The sequence below is a fragment of the Salvelinus fontinalis genome, chromosome 27 (assembly GCF_029448725.1).
Source record: "Salvelinus fontinalis isolate EN_2023a chromosome 27, ASM2944872v1, whole genome shotgun sequence".
In the NCBI taxonomy this organism is placed as follows: domain Eukaryota; kingdom Metazoa; phylum Chordata; class Actinopteri; order Salmoniformes; family Salmonidae; genus Salvelinus; species Salvelinus fontinalis.
In genome coordinates this window covers 33,410,058-33,420,050 of record NC_074691.1, presented here as the reverse complement: position 1 = coordinate 33,420,050, position 9,993 = coordinate 33,410,058, and positions in this window count along the sequence as shown.

The following is a 9,993-nucleotide window of genomic DNA, read 5'->3' as shown; positions in this document are numbered from 1 at the left end:
CTACAGCACCTACTAATACCAGGAACTACTGTCTACAATACCTACTAATACCAGGAACTACTAATACCAGGAACTACTGTCTACAGTACCTACTAATACCAGGAACTACTGTCTGCAGTACCTACTAATACCAGGAACTACTGTCTCCAGTACCTACTAATACCAGGAACTACTGTCTACAGTACCTACTAATACCAGGAACTACTAATACCAGGAACTACTGTCTACAGCACCTACTAATACCAGGAACTACTGTCTACAGTACCTACTAATACCATGAACTACTGTCTACAGTACCTACTAATACCAGGAACTACTGTCTACAGTACCTACTAATACCAGGAACTACTGTCTACAGTACCTACTAATACCAGGAACTACTGTCTACAGTACCTACTAATACCAGGAACTACTGTCTACAGTACCTACTAATACCAGGAACTACTGTCTACAGTACCTACTAATACCAGGAACTACTGTCTACAATACCTACTAATACCAGGAACTACTGTCTACAGTACCTACTAATACCAGGAACTACTGTCTACAGTACCTACTAATACCAGGAACTACTGTCTACAGCACCTACTAATACCAGGAACTACTGTCTACAGCACCTACTAATACCAGGAACTACTGTCTGCAGTACCTAGGAGATGTACAGTGATTCCAGATTGTATGCAGGTGTAAACACAATACCCCATAATAACAAAGCGAAAAAAGATTTTTTTGAAATGTTTGCACCTAATTTACATAAGTATTCAGACCCTTTGCTATGAGACACGAAATTGAGTTCAGGTGCATCCTGTTTCCATTGATCATCCTTGAGATGTTTCTACAACTTGATTGGAGTCCACCTGTGGTAAATTAAATTGATTGGACATGATTTGGAAACGCAAAAATCAAATCAAATGTATTTATAAAGCCCTTCGTACATATCTGAAAGTGCTGTACAGAAGCCTATAACCTCAAACAGCAGCAATGGAGGTCGACTCGTGGATTCAATCCAGCAACCTTTTGGTTACTGGCCCAACGCTCCTACCCTCCAGGTTATCTGCCGCCCTTGAATGCCAAGCGTTACACCTACGGTGAAGCCTGCTGGTGGCAGCATCATGAGGTGGGGCTGTTTTTCAGCAGCAGGGACTGGGAGACTAGTCAGGATCGAGGGAAAGATGAACGGAGCAAAGTACAGAGAGATCCTTGATGAAAACCTGTTCCAGTGTGCTCAGGACCTCAAACTGGGGCGAAGGTTCACCTTCCAACAGGACAACGACCCTTAGCACACAGCCAAGACAACGCAGGAGTGGCTTCAGGGACAAGTCTCTGAATGTCCTTGAGTAGCCCAGCCAGAGCCCGGACTTGAACCCGATCAAACATCTCTGGAGAGACATGAAAATATCTGTGCAGCAACTCTCCCCAGTTTAAAAAAATGTGTATACATTTGACAACATTTCTAAAAACCAGTTTTTGCTTTGGCATTATGGGATATTGTGATGTCATTATGGTGTATTGTGATGTCATTATGGGGTATTGTGATGGCATTATGGGATATTGTGATGTCATTATGGTGTATTGTGATGTCATTATGGGGTATTGTGATGGCATTATGGGATATTGTGTGTAGATTGAGGGGATACAAATCTATTTAATCAATTTTATAATAAGGCTGTAACGTAACAAAATGTGGAAAAAAGTCAAGGGGTCTGAATACTTTCTGAATGCACTGTATAATACCAGAAATAAATCCATCCACTAGAGCGCGCCCTTTAATCACCTCAGAACAATTGACAGAACGATACACATTATATATTCAACCATTTTATGATGTACTGAATGCAGTGGTTGAAGTTTCTCTGCGACGGATTCTGGAGAGAGGTTGTCTTTGAGATTTGGTTTGGAGATAATATATATTCGCAAATAATAATGTACACAAATATTATTTTCTCTTGTTATATGCTGTGTGCAGTGCCATGCATGATTGTGGCTGACACTGCAATGTTCAGATGAAGGGAATGAAATCGTCTACCCAGCGTCTCCCAACGGGTAACAGCATCTCCCAGCTCACCTACGAGTAACTCACCAAGCAATTCTGAAAGAATATTGATTATCTAAAATCTGTTTCCATCACAAACCTGTCATTAACAAGCTCCTGGTTTCTATCCAATCAAAGCCACATTATCCCACCCCTGGTCAGCCACTATTGGCTAACAAAAGACAAGCATAACATACTAGACATTTATAGGATAAATCAGAACTAGTTTGATGATTATGTCATAATCAGGGGAAACGTTATTGATTTTTATTTTAGCTTTAAATGGCATTTTATAGACGTTATGTATTTCTATCAAGTCAAAACTGGAATTTTGTTTATTCAAAACAAAGGTTGTTAAAAGTATGCTGGACATTTTTAGAATAAATCATATCTAGTTTGATGATTTTGTGACAAACGGAGAATTAGTTATTGATTAGAATTAGTTATTGATTAGAATTAGTTATTGATTAGAATTAGTTATTGATTAGAATTAGTTATTGATTAGAATTAGTTATTGATTAGAATTAGTTATTGATTAGAATTAGTTATTGATTAGAATTAGTTATTGATTTATAACACGTGGATCATTGTGTATCTACAACATTGTAGTTACTCCACAACACTAACCTAAAATGACAGAGTGAAACGAAGGAAGCCTGTAAATGATACAAATACTCCAAAACATGAATCCTGTTTGCAACAAGGCACTAAAGTAATACTGCAAAAACATGTGGCAAAGCAATTTACTTTTTGTCCTGAATACAAAGTATTATGTTTGGGGCGAATCCAACAACACATTACTGAGTACCACTCCATATATTTAAGTATAGTGGTGGCTGCATCATGTTATGAGTATGTTTGTAATCATTAAGGACTGGTGAGTTTTTCAGGACAAAAAATAAATGGAATGGAGCTAAGAACAGGTTAACCCCTCGAGGAAAACCTGGTTCAGTCTGCTTTCCAACAGACACTGGGAGATGAATTCCCCTTTCAGCAGGACAATAACCTACAACACAAGGCCACATCCTAGAGGAAAACCTGGTTCAGTCTGCTTTCCAACAGACACTGGGAGATGAATTCCCCTTTCAGCAGGACAATAACCTACAACACAAGGCCACATCCTAGAGGAAAACCTGGTTCAGTCTGCTTTCCAACAGACACTGGGAGATGAATTCCCCTTTCAGCAGGACAATAACCTACAACACAAGGCCACATCCTAGAGGAAAACCTGGTTCAGTCTGCTTTCCACCAGACACTGGGAGATGAATTCCCCTTTCAGCAGGACAATAACCTACAACACAAGGCTTAATCTACACTGGAGTTGCCAAAAAGACATTGAATGAGCTTGAAGAATTTTGAAAAGAATGTGCAAATATTGTATAATCCAGGTGTGTAAAGATTTTAGAGACTTACCCAGAAAGACTCACAGCTCTTAGAGACTTACCCAGAAAGACTCACAGCTGTAATCGCTCTTAGAGACTTACCCAGAAAGACTCACAGCTGTAATCACTCTTAGAGACTTACCCAGAAAGACTCACAGCTGTAATCACTCTTAGAGACTTACCCAGAAGACTCACAGCTGTAATCACTCTTAGAGACTTACCCAGATAGACTCACGGCTGTAATCACTCTTAGAGACTTACCCAGAAAGACTCACAGCTGTAATCGCTCTTAGAGACTTACCCAGAAAGACTCACAGCTGTAATCGCTCTTAGAGATTTACCCAGAAAGACTCACAGCTCTTAGAGACTTACCCAGAAAGACTCACAGCTCTTAGAGACTTACCCAGAAAGACTCACAGCTGTAATCGCTCTTAGAGACTTACCCAGAAAGACTCACAGCTCTTAGAGACTTACCCAGAAAGACTCACAGCTGTAATCGCTCTTAGAGACTTACCCAGAAGGACTCACAGCTCTTAGAGACTTACCCAGAAAGACTCACAGCTGTAATCGCTCTTAGAGACTTATCCAGAAAGACTCACAGCTCTTAGAGACTTACCCATAAAGACTCACAGCTGTAATCACTCTTAGAGACTTACCCAGAAAGACTCACAGCTGTAATCGCTCTTAGAGACTTACCCAGAAAGACTCACAGTTCTTAGAGACTTAACCAGAAAGACTCACAGCTCTTAGAGACTTACCCAGAAAGACTCACAGCTGTAATCACTCTTAGAGACTTACCCAGGAAGACTCTCAGCTCTTAGAGACTTACCCAGAAAGACTCACAGCTCTTAGAGACTTACCCAGAAAGACTCACAGCTCTTAGAGACTTACCCAGAAAGACTCACAGCTCTTAGAGACTTACCCAGAAAGACTCACAGCTCTTAGAGACTTACCCAGAAAGACTCTCAGCTCTTAGAGACTTACCCAGAAAGACTCTCAGCTCTTAGAGACTTACCCAGAAAGACTCACAGCTCTTAGAGACTTACCCAGAAAGACTCTCAGCTCTTAGAGACTTACCCCGAAAGACTCACAGCTGTAATCACTCTTAGAGACTTACCCAGAAAGACTCTCAGCTCTTAGAGATTTACCCAGAAAGACTCACAGCTCTTAGAGACTTACCCAGAAAGACTCACATCTCTTAGAGACTTACCCAGAAAGACGCACAGCTCTTAGAGACTTACCCAGAAAGACTCTCAGCTCTTAGAGATTTACCCAGAAAGACTCACAGCTCTTAGAGACTTACCCAGAAAGACTCACAGCTCTTAGAGACTTACCCAGAAAGACTCACAGCTGTAATCGCTCTTAGAGACTTACCCAGAAAGACTCACAGCTCTTAGAGACTTACCCAGAAAGACTCACAGCTCCTAGAGACTTACCCAGAAAGACTCACAGCTCTTAGAGACTGACCCAGGAAGACTCACAGCTCTTAGAGACTTACCCAGAAAGACTCACAGCTCTTAGAGACTTACCCAGAAAGACTCACAGCTGTAATCGCTGCCAAAGGTGATTCTAACATGTATTGACTCAGGAGTGTGAATATTTATGTAAATTAGATTTCTGTATTTCATTTAATATATTTGCAAACATTTGTAAAAAATCACTTCGTTATTGTGGTATATTGTGTGTAGATGGGTGAGAGGAACATGTTGAATTCACCCTGTAACGACATGTGGAATAAGTCAAAGGGTGTGAGGGTGATTTTACGTCTCAGGGTTAGATTTGTAATAAAATATTAATTTGGTATTTTTATTTCACATCCATTAAGTAGAGACTAAAATAACCATTTCAGCTTTCTTTATTTTTTATTTTCAAATGTCCATTTGACATGCTGCTATGTATTACACTTACAAAAGTATTGATAATTATAAAATTGTTTTTTTTTAAACATTGGAATAAATGGAAACTAGAAACTAGTGCATCGGGAAAGTATTCAGACCCCTTGACTTGTTCAACATTTTGTTACGTTACAGCCTTATTATAAAAACATCCATCTACACACAACGACCAAACAGGTTTAGACATTTCTGCTAATTTATTAAAAATAAAAACTGAAATCACATTTCCATAAGTATTCATACCCTGTACTCAGTACTTTGTTGAAGCACCTTTGGCAGCGATTACAGCCTCGAGTCTTCTTGGGTATGACGCTACAAGCTTGGCACACCTGTATTTGGGGAGTTTCTCCCATTCTTCTCCCATTCTTCTCTGCAGATCCTCTCATGCTCTGTCAGGTTGGATGGGGAGTGTCCCTGCACAGCTATTTTCAGGTCTCTCCAGAGATGTTAGATTGGGTTCAAGTCCGGGCTCTGGCTGGGCCACTCAAGGACATACAGAGACTTGTCCCAAAACCACTCCTATGTTGTCTTGGCTGTGTGCTTAGAGTCGTTGTCCTGTTGGAAGGTGAACTAGTCTGAGGAGTGGGGACTTTCAATGCTGCAGAAATGTTTTTGGTACCCTTCCTCAGATCTGTGCCTCGACACAATCCTGTCTCGGCGCTCTACGGACAATTCCTTCGACCTCATGGCTTGGTTTTTGCTCTGACATGCACTGTCAACCATGGGACCTTATATAGACAGATGTGTGCCTTTCCAAATCATGTCCAATCAATTTAATTCACCACAGGTGGACTCCAATCAAGTTGTAGAAACATCTCAAGGATAATCAATAGAAACAGGATTCATCTATATATAGATTCTCTTTTCTTTCTACCATGTTATTGACTTGTTTATTGTTTACTCCATGTGTAACTCTGTGTTGTTGTCTGTTCACACTGCTATGCTTTATCTTGGCCAGGTCGCAGTTGCAAATGAGAACTTGTTCTCAACTAGCCTACCTGGTTAAATAAAGGGGAAATTAAAAAAAAAAAAAAAAAAAAAAATTAATCTGAGCTCAATGTCAAGCCTCATAGCAAAGGGTCTGAATACTTATGTAATTAAACTATTTCTGTTTTTTAATTGTAATAAATTTGCGAAAATGCCTAAACCTGTTTTCACTTTGTCATTATGGGGTATTGTGTGTAGATTGATGAGGGAAAACATTTTAATTAATCCATTTTAGAATAAGTCTGTAACGTTAGAAAATGTGGAAAAAAGTCAAGGGGTCTGAATACTTTCCGAATGCACTGTATATATTAGATGTGCATAAACCATTCGTCGCCCCCCCCCCCCCCCCACAAAATAGTTGTGTCTAAGTATCGTGTCATTACCACCACGATAAACATGATGACGTTTTTTTCTCAAAAGTTTGTGTCCTTGGTTACCATGGATATGAATAGTGACGGTGGACAACAAAAGATTTAGATGAAATGATGGAAAAATAAAAGGTAAATATGACTTGGGAAAATCATATTAATATTGTGGACGTCTTTACCAAATAGGCTGTAATTTTAAAAAAAAAATGCTGTTTTAACAAATGTGTATTTAGGATTCATTGTATTATAGCTGTTCAACTGGACTGTTAGAATCCCTGCTGTTTACCACCAAATACTGTAAAAATGTCATTCCCGCCACACGGCATTCCCAGAACACGTCATTCCCACCACACGGCATTCCCAGAACACGGCATTCCCGCCACGCGGCATTCCCAGAACGCGTCATTCCCAGAACACGGCTTTCCCAGAACGCGTCATTCCCAGAACACGGCTTTCCCAGAACACGGCATTCCCAGAACACGGCTTTCCCAGAACACGGCATTCCCAGAACACGGCATTCCCAGAACACGGCTTTCCCAGAATGCGTAATTCCCAGAACACGGCTTTCCCAGAACACGGCATTCCCAGAACACGGCTTTCCCAGAACACGGCATTCCCAGAACACGGCATTCCCACCGCACGGCATTCCCAGAACACGGCATTCCCACAGCACGGCATTCCCAGAACACGGCATTCCCACAGCACGGCATTCCCAGAACACAGCGTTCCCACAGCACGGCATTCCCAGAACACGGCATTCCCACAGCACGGCATTCCCAGAACACGGCATTCCCACAGCACGGCATTCCCACCGCACGGCATTTCTAAAACACGGCATTCCCAGAACACGGCTTTCCCAGAACACGGCTTTCCCAGAACACGTCATTCCCCCCACACGGCGTTCCCAGAACACGGCATTCCCACCACACGGCATTCCCACCGCACGGCATTCCCAGAACACAGCATTCCCAGAACACGGCATTCCCACCGCACAGCATTCCCAGAACACGGCATTCCCAGAACACGGCATTCCCAGAACGCGTCATTCCCAGAACACGGCTTTCCCAGAACGCGTCATTCCCAGAACACGGCTTTCCCAGAACACGGCATTCCCAGAACACGGCATTCCCAGAACACGGCATTCCCAGAACACGGCATTCCCAGAACGCGTCATTCCCAGAACACGGCATTCCCAGAACACGGCATTCCCAGAACACGGCATTCCCACCGCACGGCATTCCCAGAACACGGCATTCCCACAGCACGGCATTCCCAGAACACGGCATTCCCACAGCACGGCATTCCCAGAACACGGCATTCCCACAGCACGGCATTCCCAGAACACGGCATTCCCGCCGCACGGCATTCCCACCGCACGGCATTCCCAGAACACGGCATTCCCACAGCACGGCATTCCCAGAACACGGCATTCCCACAGCACGGCATTCCCAGAACACGGCATTCCCACAGCACGGCATTCCCAGAACACGGCATTCCCACAGCACGGCATTCCCAGAACACGGCGTTCCCACAGCACGGCATTCCCAGAACACGGCATTCCCACAGCACGGCATTCCCACCACACGGCATTCCCACCGCACAGCATTCCCAGAACACGGCATTCCCAGAACACGTCATTCCCCCCACACGGCGTTCCCAGAACACGGCATTCCCACCACACGGCATTCCCACCGCACGGCATTCCCAGAACACGGTATTCCCAGATCACGGCATTCCCACCGCACAGCATTCCCAGAACACGGCATTCCCAGAACGCGTCATTCCCAGAGCGCGTCATTCCCAGAACACGGCTTTCCCAGAACACGGCATTCCCAGAACACGGCATTCCCAGAACACGGCATTCCCAGAACACGGCATTCCCAGAACACGGCATTCCCAGAACACGGCTTTCCCAGAACACGTCATTCCCAGAACACGCATTCCCAGAACACGGCATTCCCAGAACACGGCATTCCCAGAACACGGCATTCCCACCGCACGGCATTCCCAGAACACGGCATTCCCACAGCACGGCATTCCCAGAACACGGCATTCCCACAGCACGGTATTCCCACAGCACGGCATTCCCAGAACACGGCGTTCCCAGAACACGGCGTTCCCACAGCACGGCGTTCCCACAGCACGGCATTCCCAGAACACGGCATTCCCACAGCACGGCATTCCCACAGCACGGCATTCCCAGAACACGGCTTTCCCAGAACACGGCCTTCCCAGAACACGGCCTTCCCAGAACACGGCATTCCCAGAACACGGCATTCCCACCGCACAGCATTCCCAGAACACGTCATTCCCCCCACACGGCGTTCCCAGAACACGGCATTCCCACCGCACGGCATTCCCAGAACACGGCATTCCCAGAACACGGCATTCCCACCGCACAGCATTCCCAGAACACGGCATTCCCAGAACACGGCATTCCCGCCACACGGCATTCCCAGAACACGGCATTCCCAGAACACGTCATTCACATTTGTGGCCTGCTGGAGGTCATTTTGCGGGGCTCTGGCAGTGCACCTCCTTGCACAAAGGCGGAGGTAGCGGTCCTGCTGCTGGGTTGTTGCCCTCCTACGGCCTCCTCCACGTCTCCTGATGTACTGGCCTGTCTCCTGGTAGCGCCTCCATGCTCTGGACACTAGGCTGACAGACACAGCAAACCTTTTTGCCACAGCTCGCATTGATGTGCCATCCTGGATGAGCTTCACTACCTGAGCCACTTGTGTGGGTTGTAGACACCGTCTCATGCTACCACTAGAGTGAGAGCACCGCCAGCATTCAAAAGTGACCAAAACATCAGCCAGAAAGCATAGGAACTGAGAAGTGGTCTGTGGTCACCACCTGCAGAATCACTCCTGTTTTGGGGGGGTGTCTTGCTAATTGCCTATAATTTCCACCTTTTGTCTATTCCATTTGCACAACAGCATGTGAAATGTATTGTCAATCAGTGTTGCTTCCTAAGTGGACAGTTTGATTTCACAGAAGTGTGATTGACTTGGAGTTACATTGTGTTGTTTAAGTGTTCCCTTTATTTTTTTGAGCAGTGTATGATCTATATATAAACTACATATATGATCTATATATAAACTACATATATGATCTATATATAAACTACATATATGATCTATATATAAACTACATATATGATCTATATATAAACTACATATATGATCTATATATAAACTACATATATGATCGTGGATAAGTTGCCATTGAACCCTTATTTGCTAAATAAGACCATGTTGTATTGTGTTGATGTTTGAGGGATTATGATGTGTCTATTTATGTGACTTTTTGATTACTGACATATAAGA